This window comes from Epargyreus clarus, unplaced genomic scaffold, assembly GCF_041222505.1.
Source record: "Epargyreus clarus isolate Ecla_fem2 unplaced genomic scaffold, WU_Ecla_fem_2.2 ptg000031l, whole genome shotgun sequence".
Taxonomy (NCBI): domain Eukaryota; kingdom Metazoa; phylum Arthropoda; class Insecta; order Lepidoptera; family Hesperiidae; genus Epargyreus; species Epargyreus clarus.
Window position 1 is genome coordinate 2259632 of NW_027332236.1, and position 13683 is coordinate 2273314.

The 13683-nt window shown below is 36.1% G+C and overlaps 1 protein-coding gene and 1 long non-coding RNA gene across 3 annotated transcripts in view; both read left to right on the forward strand.

Annotated features, from left to right (window-relative positions):
- Positions 1–8698: 8698 nt before the first annotated feature.
- The window catches only part of FoxP (forkhead box transcription factor P), an 82919-nt gene continuing 77934 nt past the window's right edge, over positions 8699–13683 (forward strand). For both annotated transcript variants that reach the window (XM_073089659.1, XM_073089658.1), the window contains exon 1: positions 8699–9416. The gene's annotated coding sequence lies outside the window, so the exon portion shown is untranslated. The remainder of the gene's footprint in view (positions 9417–13683) is intronic.
- LOC140754793 (uncharacterized) lies at positions 11636–12956 on the forward strand. Its single transcript, XR_012103704.1, has 2 exons — positions 11636–12044; positions 12223–12956. It is a non-coding gene; the product is annotated as an uncharacterized LOC140754793 (long non-coding RNA).

Below are 13683 nucleotides of genomic sequence, written 5' to 3' on the forward strand. Positions count from 1 at the left end.
TGATAATAAATATTAATTTTAATTGTTGCACAAGTGGCGTATAGTGCCATCACTGCCATCTGTCGACAATATCGCTTACTACGAACACGTTCAGTCTATTACGTTTGCTAGTTGTTGTTTAGTTTCCGTATAGTGTCACTAGATGTCACTATAATTAACTAAATAAGCATTAAATGTAGAGATGAAAAGTGCTTATTTGATTTGACAGCAAGTGTATTTCTTTATTCAAATGCTTGAAAATTGAAACTTTAATAATAAAATAATAATAAACTGTACATAAGATAACGCGTTAAAATGATAGTGCATAGTATTTTAATATTACCTATATTGTAAGTATTTATTACTAATCTATGGTATTTATAGGCATTATATTATGAACTATATTTAAAAGGTTAAAGAAACAAAAATAATGATATATGCAGTAGTTAAAGCTGTCATAAAGTAATTGCCACCTTACATATTTCATTGAGTAAAAATATTAACTACATTTTATGCGTCTAGTGACATAAAATACGAGGCGTTAAAACAATAGCAAATGAAACGGACACATGCTCTCACGTAACTAATAGTTGGTTACTTAGGCATTTTTTAATGAAATTATTGTTTGTTAATACGTAGGAACATTTGTCTATGGTGCCTAGCCTGACATGATATAGTAATCTTTTGTTTATTATTTATCGAAATATAATTTAAAATTCTTTTAATAAGTTGCGATTAGCGCGCCACTAATGAGCATTTCAGTTTGTTCTAAAGTCCCGGGTTCTGTTAGAACCAGAGTAGCCTAACTACCAAAACATGATTTACAATATGAAGAAAAGTAAAATTGTAGGTAGGTATAGTCCGTTGACCGCTCTGAAGTTGTTGCGATGAGGTGTAGTCATACAATTTACTATGGCGACGCGATTCATTTCTATATTCAGAGCGGACTAGCAGTTTTACGCGGACTATGCATTTTTAAATTATGAAAATACAAATAGGTCAAAAATCATTAAAATGTAGTTAGGCCACTCTGGTTCTAGCAGCCTCATATGTTCTAGGTGCTCCTATGTCTGTTACTGTGTTCACGTTTCTACTTTACAATATGATGACTAAGCTGGAACGCCTCGGAAAAGTCTGTCTCCCTTACCAAAATTACTTAAATACTTACTTAGTTATTTATTTACTTACAACCGTCTCCCTAACTCCCGACCGTAACGGACTTTGCTTTACTTTGTAGATAAATTATCATATTATGAACTACGAATTTTTTTTACCTATTTGTCTTGTTTTTTACCTATTTTACTACGCTAAGCAATATTACCGACTTCCAATTTGATTGTCGCTGACTATAATGTCGTTAAAGTCAGGTACTCATACTTCGATAAGTTTCTCATTTTGCTTGGGTACAAAATTACTTGCATCGATCGGTATGTAACTAAGTAACGGAATCTTTGAACCCGATTTCTATCCACTTTGAACATTCAGTTTAATTCAAAATTTTGAAGAATTATCAAAAACCGATGACAATACACGATTTTAATAATTTTGTACCACTGTCCTTATCAACATCCTCAGGAATAACGATTTTCGAGGCGTGATTGTTCGAGCGCCTTAGAGAAAGTTCATCGCAAAGCTACTTAAATGTCACTGGTCCCCTTACTAATGGAGCACCCCACGCTTTTTTCACAATTATACTATTTACTGTACCTAGATTGAAAATTATTTTCTACTTTTTAGTTGATTTTATCATAAAAGCGTGTTTTTTAGTTTTTTGAAGTACTTAAGTATAATAATATTGCAGTAGCAAACAAGCCTGCAGTCCACCCGGTAAGTGGCTACTACCGCCCATGGACGCCTGAATCAACCTCTGATAAGATTTAAGTTATGTGCGTATTAGAAATGAATGATCACTTGCTTAAACGGTGAGAGACAACATCGCAAGTAAATCTACACTAAATGCCTGAGTGTCCTTTAAAAAGATCCCAAACTGTCCTTAAGTCCTTTGTCGTTGTCCTTAAAAGAGTCTACCAATTCGGACTTGACCAGCGCGGTAGACTGTGGCTAAAGGCCTCTCACTTTAAGAAGAGGTCTGAGCCCAGCAATAGAACAGTAATAGTTGACGAAGAAAAAAATAAATAAAATATACCTAATGCTATGAGAAATCTACTAACTTACGTCAACACTACTATAAAGATACGCAATGAATTGCTAAATCGGTAGAATTATTTCTCAGATTCTCGGCTGCTATTCTCTAAAAACAATTGTATATTACAATAATTACGCCAAATTATGTAAGCAGCGAGTAAATTTGACTTCATTAGCATTCGACACATGGCGTCGTGGGCTAGCATTAGTATGCTCCACAATGGCTATTTGACCGTGAATTTAGTTAAATGCCACAACATATATTTAATATATGCTATATAATTTTGCAAATAATCACATTTTAAGTAGCCATTTAAAGGACCTTCCGTAGTTCGGATCTCTCGTTTAAAGAGAGGGCGTTCTAACATAGTCCTGAGAGATGGCGATGCATCAGTGGCCGAGCTCGGGTAGGACTCTTATCTAGTAAGTAGGACTCTTAGGTAGGAATCCTATTTGTCCCTGTAGTCCCGAGACTAGAATAGGGCTACGGTATCCCCTGCCTGTCGTAAAAGGCGACTAAAAGGGGGCTTCCGGGATTGCGGGCGGCAAGAGTGGGAGCTCGAACCGTCCAACAAAAAACCCCCGTGGCGGTGTGTGTGGCCGCATACCGTCGTAAACACCAGGTGTGCGGGAGGAGCGTAAACTGCTCCCCCAAGGGCAGAGCCCGATATGGAGGACTCCCATCGCGCTCGGAGGACTCCGGTTGAGTTCTCCACCAAGCGCTGTGGACGGCCAGCTCTCGACCTCGGGGGGGTTTTAGTGCAGTAAAAGTCCCATATAACCCGGCGTTGCTCCCACGTCGTCGGGTACCTATTGAAGGTTTCCCCCTCGTAAACAAAAAAAATAAAAATAAAGGTAGGAATCCTATTTGGGAGTCGACTACAAATAGCTACGGGCGGCAGTGGCCATTTACCATCAGTGATGAAGCCAGAAGGGGGCAATAAAACACTTCAATAATAATCGATTAATTTCAGACTTATTCGATGTTTCCTGACTTATTAATAGTGTGTGGTCTAAAGAACGCTAAAAATATAGACAAAAAAAGTTAAACATTTAAAAACAAGCTGTTTAGCTTAAAGCTGAGCCGTGACGTCACTCTTTAGATGAAGCCTGAAGCTTAACAATAATTTTTTATTTTTGAAACATTTACACGTTTATTTTTAGTACATAAAATTTACGCACAATACAAATACATTGTGATAAGATAGCGAATTTGGCTAGAATCAATTTCGGTTGCTATCTAGTAGGTATCTATTAATCTTATCAGTCGATCTCAATAAAGTGCGCACGCGAAATATTCGCTTTAGTAACAAGGCCAGTACATTATCGGTATATTTTACATCAGCCTATTATTGTCCCACTGCTGGGCAAAGGTAAATTTGTTGTCTCTCAATTGAGAAGGATTTATGCTGATTGCGGACTAAAATGACTTGAAGGACTTTGAAGGTGGTAGAACCCTTTGTGGTTTGACTCCGGCGGCACCACCGCCACACCTATTTCTACCTAATAACAGCAATGTTAGGCGCTGCTGTGTTCCAGTTTGAAGGGTGTGGTAAGGGAGACAGACTTTTCCGAGGCTATCCAGCTTAGTCCTCAGGGGTAGCGGCGCATCTGAGGCCGACCTCAGGTAGGAATATCTAATCCTATCCGGGGTTGATTACAGATGTCCATGTGCGGCAGTAGCCACTTACCATCAGGTGGACTGCATGCTCGTCTGCTACTCCTATATTATAAAAAAAAAACTAAGTTGGTGTAAATAAATTTATAGAAGGCTTTTAATACTTTGAAGGTTGTAACCCTTTGTGGACTCCGGAAGAACCAGCGCCACACATATTTCTGCGTCATAAGAGCAGTGTTAAGCTTCTGAATGGTGTGGTAAGAACGACATACCTACTTATGCGAGGCGTTCCAACTTCCTCCTCAGTCATTTCTCAGCGGTAGCAAAGTATGTGGGGTTGATTAAAGAAGTCCATGGGCGGCAGTAGCCACTTACCATCAGGTGGACGAAATGCTCGATGGACAGCCCTAGGTATTGAATTGTAGAGGTCTATAGGGACAGATTTTGAATAGCCAGGCATATATATAAATAATCGTATAGTCCGAGGTTCAAATCCCAGGAACGCACCTTTGATTTTTTCAAATAATGGTATAAAAGATAGGTAAAAAATAGTTAATTATCACTTGCTTGGACGCTGAAGGAAAACGTTGTGAGGTACTTACCAATGAGATATTTAAATAAAGTTCTCGAAGATATGTGGAGCTAATCAATATGTAGTTACTTGGCCAGCGCGGTGGACTATGGCATAATACTTCTCATTCTGAGAGGAGACCCGTGCCCACTGCCCAGCAGTGAGACAGTGATGGCCTAATGGGTTGTTGATGATGAAATTTTAAATTCTAATATGATTGCTATTGGATTACTTGTGAATTAATAATTCGTAGGTAATCGAGTAATAATTGAAATTAGATACTAATTAGATTATGTTTATAAATATTCTAACATGTTATATTTTAATATAACTTGTTTCGATGGATAGTTGAATCCAAAATGACGGCATTTCAGTCGCGTAAACTTATTTTAGTAATCGAGCATGCAGTCCACCTGATGGTAAATTGCAACTGCCTGCTGCCGAACATGGATGTCTATATAATCAACCTCAGATAGGCTAAAAGGTCCTGGCTACCCAAGGTCGGTCACATCTCACTTCGTCGCCACCCCTGAGGACTAAGTCGGAATGTCTCGTATAATTGTCTCTTCCTTAAACTCTTCGAACCAGAATACAGCAGCTTAACACTGCTATAATAAGGCAAAATAATTGTGACGGTGTTGCTTCCGGAGATAAACCATGAAGGGTTGTTTCAATAAGGATTGTAATAGAGGAACGATCATGCAGTCCACCTGTTGGTAAGTGGTCAATGCCATTCATGGACATCTATTACGTTTTTCTTTTTTTTTGAGGGGGAAACCTGCGAAAGGTACCCGATGCCGTGAGAGCGACACAGAGTTATGTGGGATTCTTACCGCACTAAATTCCCCGCGGTGGCCGTCCTCGGCGCTGCGTAAAGGACTCCGGGATCTCCAGAGGAACGCAACCGGAGTCATCTTAGCGCGTTGCCCCGTCGGGCTCCGCCTATGTGAGCTTCAGGACCCGCCACACCATCTGGTATTTACGCCGGTATGCGACCACACACATCGCCGTCCTTTCCGGAGTTGCATGCCGGACGGCTCGACCTCCCAATCTTGCCGCCCGCAACCCCGGAAGGCCCCTTTTAGTCGCCTCTTACGACAGGCAGGGGATACCGTAGCCCTATTCTAGTACAGGGACAATGACGGTGGTGCCTGCGGAGATAAATCATGAAGGGTTGTGTCAATAAGGATTGTAATGGAACGATCGTGCAGTCCACCTGATGGTAAGTGGCCATTCATGGACATCTGTAACCTACACGAAGAAGTGGTAGAACTCCTGTTCTACCACTTCTGCCTTTTTTTGTTGACGAGGGGGATACCTTTTAAAGTTACTCGACACCGTGGGAGCGACGCCGGGTTATGTGGGATTTTTACCGCACTTAAACCCGTGACCGTCCTCAGCGCTTGGTGGAGAACTCCGGGATCTCCGAGGGAATACAACCGGAGTCCTCCATGCAAGATGCCCTAATAGGCTCTGCCCTGAGGTAGCAATTTATGTATACACATACTCCTCCCCGGGTCGCTTGCTGGACGGTTCGAGCTCCCACACTTGCCGTCCGCTACCCCGGAAGCCCTCTTTTAGCCGCCTCTTACGACAGACAGGAGATACCGTAGCCCTATTCTTGTCCAGGGACTACAGAAACCCTAAGTAACTATGTTAATTACAAGAAGTGTTTATTATTTTTAGATCTGATTGTCATAGACACACAAGCGAAGCCACGATAAATCCTTGTGTACTAACAATTAGGCTAAACAAACGCATAGAAAGGACCTACTTAGGCATATAATACAATAGAGCATGCCAAACAGTGCAAAACTAATTTATGCTTGGATTAGTCACTTTAACGCGTTCGTAGCTCCGTGGTACTGGCGTACTGAAAATGATTATTCAGGTAATGTAAAGAAAAATGTAAGGAAAAATCTTATATATAAAATTCTCGTGTCACAATGTTAGTTACCGTACTCCTCCGAAACGGCTTTACCGATTTTCACCAAATTTTATATGCATATTCAGTAGGTCTGAGAATCGGCTACTATCTATTTTTATACCCCTATATACCCGCGTATATACATTTATTTTCTAAATGTATGAAATAATATTTTTTGCTAAATAAAATATTTAGTAAAATAATAATTATTTAGTCGGTAAAAAATCAAGAACACAATTAATTATTACTTTGTATTATATTTGCTGGCATTAAAATTACGCGATATGTAATTATATAATGTTACTAGACAATTAAAGATAAAAATAGGTAAATTCTTGCAAACATTTTTTTAAATTAATTTAAATTTAATGTGTTTACATAATTAATATAAATCATGAGGATTAGGAGTGTTTTGGATATATAAATAGAAATAGTTTAAATGCTTCATAAAAAGGTATAATAATAATATAATTAATGGAAACTACCACATTACGCATTTAACACAAATGCGGCAATTATTTAAAAATAGTGATAATATAATAAATAGTAATAATATAATGATTATAATTACGTGTTTATTTATTCACCTATTAAATTAGGCGAAACAGAAGGAAATAAACTATTTTAATCCTAATCTATTCTGTGTTCAACTTCCGACATACACATGAGTTCAAAAATTCTACACATTACTATTAATTAGAACATTTAGTACCAATAAGTTACTATCCTATAAACTACTATACTATCCTTTTAAACTCGTTGCCTAATAAATTGGCTGTAAAAATCAGTACGCATTCAAAAGGGAAATGGAAAAGCTTACTTAATGAACTAATTATTATAACTTATACTCGAAATTGAATGACAAATTAGCCAATATCCATCAGAAACACAAGTCTGTGGCGTAAAAATATAAACTTATAAAGTAAGTAAGCGCTAAAGTAATTATGGCTTATACATATTATATTAAGCTTGAATTCGTCTGATAAATAAGTCAGTATCCAACGGTAATTCACGCCGGTAGCGGAAGAATTCGCTGTATAAGTCACTACTCAGAACACAATTAAAATAGCTTACTTTCATGACTAATAACAGCTTATATTATACTTTAATTCGACTGCCAAATTAGTAAATATCCTATAGTTATTAAAGCTCGTAGCCTAAAAATTGACAGTACCTATGAGTCTCTCCAGTATCTAGAGATATACTCGAAATTAACTGTCAAATTAGTAAATATCCAATAATAATTGAAGCTCGTAGCATAAAAACTGCCAGTATAAGTCAGTAGATATTACAAAGGCTCATTTTTATAACTAAATACGGTTTATATACTCGAAATCTATTGTCAAATTAGTAAATATCCAATAATAATTAAAGCCCGTAGCATTAAAATTGCCAGTAAAGTCAGTAGATATTGAAAAAGGCTTACTGTCATAACGAATTACTGCTTATAAACTCTAAATCCATTGTCAAATTACTGAATATCCTATAGTAATCAAAGCCCGTAGCATAAAAATTGCCAGTATAAGTCAGTGGATATTAAAAAAGGCTTACTCGCTGAACTAATTATGGCTTATAAAAGATTCAAAACATGCTTCGAACGGCGTCGTTCATCGCTACATACGTCCGTCTCGGCGCTCCACATTCGAAATAATAATTGTATTAAGGAAACATGAGCGCATGTGTTTGTTTGTTTGTTTACCCGCCGGTGACGTCATATGTTTATTCTCGCGGGGAGATCGGGCTGGGTCGGTGCGCGCTTGGAATTGTACTTTTTGTAGTGTGATATTATATTATCGAATTTTACTATTGTTACAGTGACAAATATGAATTGATTAATTAATGTGTAACATAAATACTTACGTAAAATGATCCGTTTGCGGTTACCATTTAATAATGGAAAAATAAATTCTAAGTATATGATCAGATAGTAAATGTTAATTCTGAAACAATACAAGAATATACAATACAAAATAAATATAAGTATATTTTATATATATACATATATAAAATATACTTTTTATAAGTCCCATATATAATAATTTAATAAGTAAATATTGACATTTTAATGATTAAATTGTGACAACAATATTATTGTACTCGAATTTTCACGGCTTATGTGCAATTTTCCAATCTTCACACATTGAAACATTATTGAAAAAGTTGTAATGCAAGTTCTTGGACATTTATGTCAATTAATACCAATTAGACTGCTCAACTGCTTATTAGATTTTTTATTGATGTACATTAATATCTAATGTAGTGCTTGGAGTTGCAGACAGTGATGAAATGACAAAGACAATTAAAAAAACTAAGTAATCGTTCGATGATTGTCGGAGCGTCATGCGAGCCGAGTCGCCCCTTGTTTACACACGCACACCACGCCGCGCACGCACACACAGCCGCACCCGCCGTGCCGCTTATTTAGGTATATTGTTGTTTATTTTATTCGGCGCTATGCTCTACCACGGGGCGAGCCTTTCGACTCAGTTTTAACGCGCACGTTTTATGAAACGACAACTATGCGTCGATGTTCGTTCGCAGCCGATAATTATTCATATCGGAACTGCTTCTAACGCCGAAAATAGAACCGCGGTAAACAAATTCGCGATTTTTTATTGGTCGACTCGCGATTCCTTTGACCATCACAATAATCTTTTTATTAATAATTTTTTTACGCGCCTCATTCGCATGTCGCTCGCCGGTGTCTCCGCGAATCTTAATAGCAGTTAATCATAGTTTATTTTTACCGCGCAACGTGTGTTAATAATTGTGTTGGGGCCTCGGCGTGTTTCTTTTATTTTGCACTAGTATTTAATTGAATGGCGCGATTTAAATTGCGGAAGCGCGTTCGCATGTAAAAAATTGCGAATACGGACCACGGAATCGAGATCGTTCACCTACAGACCTAATGCCTGAGATAACGAGTGCCCTTAGCCTCGATTTAAAAAGTACAGCGCCCCGTTGGGCTGCTCGCGCGCATTTTGAAAGTTCAAAATTTTAATTAGGCTTTGGCGGGAAGCCGGCGGAAAGTGCTAACCGGGGGATACACGGACTGGACAGAAAGTTTTGAAAAGTGTTGAGCACACATCAGATGCCGCGAGTGTTTTTTCAACGCGTTTTCGAGGCTAAGCGCTAGTTGTTTGAACAAGTGTGTTTTCTAATGGATTTATTTTGAGGTGAGTTTAAATTTACTTGTGTGTTGGTGTTTGTATTGTTTGCTCTTCGTGTTTTGTGTGCGTGTTCGCGCCGGTGGCGGGAAACCGAATACCTAGCCGGTTCTTTCCGTGTGTGAGTGCACAAACAATGCGTCCGTGTGCGGACTTATTGTCACTTGGTGTAAGAGGGGAGACAAGGAGGGAGTTACTTGTCATGTATTTAGGCGAAGACGAAACTTTGATGAGTTGACTTTTTAATTTATATGCTCCTTAAAGAGCGCTAGGAAAATGTGTGACGGTACGGTATGTTTGCACACGTATCGAACCCCAATTTATCTATATTGATTTTTGTCATCACGCCACCAAATTTATTATGTAAACGCTAAAAGTGATTAAACCTTTTTCGCGCTTGCTATTTGCGAGCGGTTTCGCGTTTTTTTTAACACAATGTGAGTAGGAATTGTAGTTAGCATTTACATTTACAGGTAGATCAAAAAAATAACATGACGTTCAACTTCTATTTTTAAATAATCCAATTCATTTAAAGTAAGTTTAGGTACCTATTAGTTAAAATAAATTCGCGCAACTTTATAATACCTATTGTTAAACTTTTCTAAATTTATTTTATAATTATTTGGATAATTGTAAGTTTGTCGTGTGTATTCCCCCATTTATGTATTAATTGGTGGTAATAAAATAATTTGTATTTTGTAAATATTTATCCTTAATATAATTTCGTTGCTACTTAGAGGTAGAGGATAATAATAAAAAAAACTACGCATTTGAATTTTCTATCGAGTTAGAAAAAATGCTTTAGTAAATAACTGTTAAACACAATATAAAAGTAAGATGTAATATAAATATAATTCTTACTTAAATAATACCTATTGCATGAATAATTTTATAAATTTTATTAAAATAAACATATTCCGCTAGGTAAGGGGTCATTCAAGTATTACGTAACGCAATTTGGGGGGGAGGGGGGGTCTTGTAAAACGTTACGATGCGTTACAGGGGCGGGAGGGGGTCTTCCGTAATACACGTTACGTAACATTTTTTTAATAAAAATTTAAGGAATTAAAACTCCTAAATTGGCAACCCTTTTCATTTACGTTTTACGGGAGATCCCTTGAATGAGTGGGTTCAGCCGAACTAAGACCTGAGTATTCTGAGTTAGACTAAGTATAGTACAGTATAGCAGTATGTATGCTTTGACTATACTTAAAGTAACTTAGAATACTCAGGAGACCTAGTTCGGCTGAACACACTCTTTGTATAGTCTGGTTGTCATTTTTAATTTGTTCTCGCGGCGCGGCGTCCACCTAAATGACATTCGTATAGATTCGGAATAGATGCACGACTGAACAATTCCGAATTTTCACACATTTGACATTTCATACTTAATTCGCATCGAGTATCTGTTTGATCCGACAGTCACTAGGTGTAGTTAAAAACATTGATCTATAACTAAAGATCCGCCACAAGCGGGCAAAACTTGAAACATACAAAATACGGCAAGTGGTGTAAAACGACTCCAGCCAAGTCCAGTCGCTCTCGCGCGGCGTAGTAATACACACGAATGTCACTGAACACGTTAAACGTCATTATTTTGAATTTAAAGCCTCAAAATGCCTTCTTGTGCAATGCGTAAATGCAAAAATTATGTTCGAAAAAGAAACAAACTTCATGGAATCACCTATCACACGTAAATGAAGAGAAATTATTAAATTTTGTTTATTTTTCGTGTTCGATCCGCCATGATTACGTGAGTAACCAGAAAGAGACAAAGTATGTTTTTGTCAATGAAAGTGATAAAGGCGCAAAATGCATGGTCATAGATCAACAGAACAGAAGTGACATTTTATTGAATCTGACGATGTTCATATGTCGTATGTTATAGTTCAAGATCCCACTGCTTAATTTTTATATTAGTGTGTTTTTAGTCAAAATATAACATTTTATGGTTTATTTTAATAAAATAAAATCGATATATGGGAAATTCTGTATCCTAATCTTTAAATTTCCTTCGATACCTGTGGTAAATAATAAAAAATATTACCATAAAATTTATATAGGATAGTATACGGTATTTTAAAATTTCTTTAATTGAATAAATATTTCAATCATTAAGGTCGTATTTCTTCCTTAACCTAAACATAATTTAATAAACAATCTTTGTATAGCCAGAAATTAATCCTCAAAAAAACCACGGTAAAATTAGAATCTTATATATAAAATTGGGTACTTGACAGTTATAACAATAAAATATGAAATATGTTGGATATGATAGCTTATAAGTAAACATAAATTATGCAGTATTTCGTTTATTTTTTAATACGTTCTAAGTATTTTAATTTTTCAAAAGAAATTTTCGATTTTTTATCTGTGGATTTTAAATCCCAAAACGGCGACAGTGCTGCCTCAAATGTCATGTGACGTCACTACATCGAAACCAAACAAGACAAATAATAATTAAATCGTTTGCTGTTAGAGTTGGTTGAATTTATGTTGTGAACCGAAATGAAGCCATACTATATTAAAGCTGATAGCGTGAACCTGCTTAAAGAAGATCCATATATGCAGTGCAATAAATCAAAATGGATACAAATACTTCCGTGAGATAACCTATGGAAATATCAAATAAACAACGTAAGTAAAACATTCTCTATATTTACATTTAATCATATCGGACAATTAAAACATTTCTTAACTGACTTCAGACAGAAGAAAGGTTGTCTTCAAGTGATTATTAAGATTTTTTTAAATATACTTATATTCTTATGTGAACTGTTTTAAGGTTATTAATTGGTTATATTTATATTTACAGATCTTCCCGACAATCATATAGTGACGACGTTATAGAGTATGTGCAGTTTAAGAGGAAGGCAAGTTTGTGTTTCATGAAAAGTAAAAGTTGTCCTGAACACAAGGTACATCAATGAAAATGAAAATGTGATGACTGTCCTGCCTAGAAGAAGTGAGGAGCCAAAAGTTTCGAAAGTGGGCACCAGTCTGAAATACATAAAGTAAAGTACACGGGAAATAGTACTTCTTTACTTGCATAACCTACCCGACAAGATGAAGGAAGAAAAGTGACCATACAGTTCCTATTATTGCATTGCAATTTAATTCTGAAAATGACAGTGATAAAAATATATATCCATTTGTTACGGAAAATAATTTTAGTAATGAAGAAAAGCAGAGACGCAAGCAGCACAAAAATTTAGCTTAGGTGATCTGTAGTAATTATTGTAACTGTAACATATGATAAATATATACAAAAGTTCTACTGTGTGTACTCACTAATAGAACCATATAAACCAAATAAACAAAGAAATCGGTTAATAAAATACTAATATTAGCAAATCATGTATTTTTAATTATACAGTCCTGTAACTTAATCAGTGCACATGCACCATCAATAATAACACAGTCATGAACTATTTTAATTGTGTCCTATTAATTACAGAATGGGCCCTTAAAATAGAATTCTCATAGACGTCTTATAATTCTATTCTTATCATAGACATCTATATAATATATTAAATATATGAATACTTCCACTTGTTGTTTTGTTTTGATTACGTCCCGTTCCAATGATTTGGAATTGACGAATCACTCGAGAGTTACTAAATTTATTCCTTTTTTTCAACAATACTTCTCTTACATAGATAGTATAAAATGTCATTGCTTGCAAACAGAGGATTTAAACATATAAGAATCTGCAAGTTCTTTAACGTTTATGAGATTTGGGTTTAGGAACTTGTATAAGCAAATTTGTTAGGATATTTAGCGATCGTACTTATACACATCGTCACTGCACACGTCTTATAACTTGTCATTTATTTAAATTTTAGTTATAATAGCTAAATAACTCTCAATTTTCTTCTAAGCGTTGTTTGTTTACAGTGTAATGACGTTCCGCCGCAAAATGACACTTGACCGCCTGATTTAACGCAACGTTCCGTTCACCGTAAAGAAAGTTCGATTTTTATTAATGAATAGCCCTTTTTTCGAAAAAGTGATCAATGAAAGGCATATATAATACGTATACTAATTCATTAAAACACTTTCCCAAAAAGTGTCAAGTAGCCAATTCTCATGTCACAATGTTAGTTACTGTACCTACTCCTGCGAAACGGCTTTACTGATTTTCACCAAAATTTATATGCATATTCAGTAAGTCTGAGAATTGGCTACTATCTATTTTTCATATCTCTTAAGTGATAAGGGTTGTTCACCCTTAACATTTTTTTTATTTATATGGCAACACAATGTTTGCTGGGTC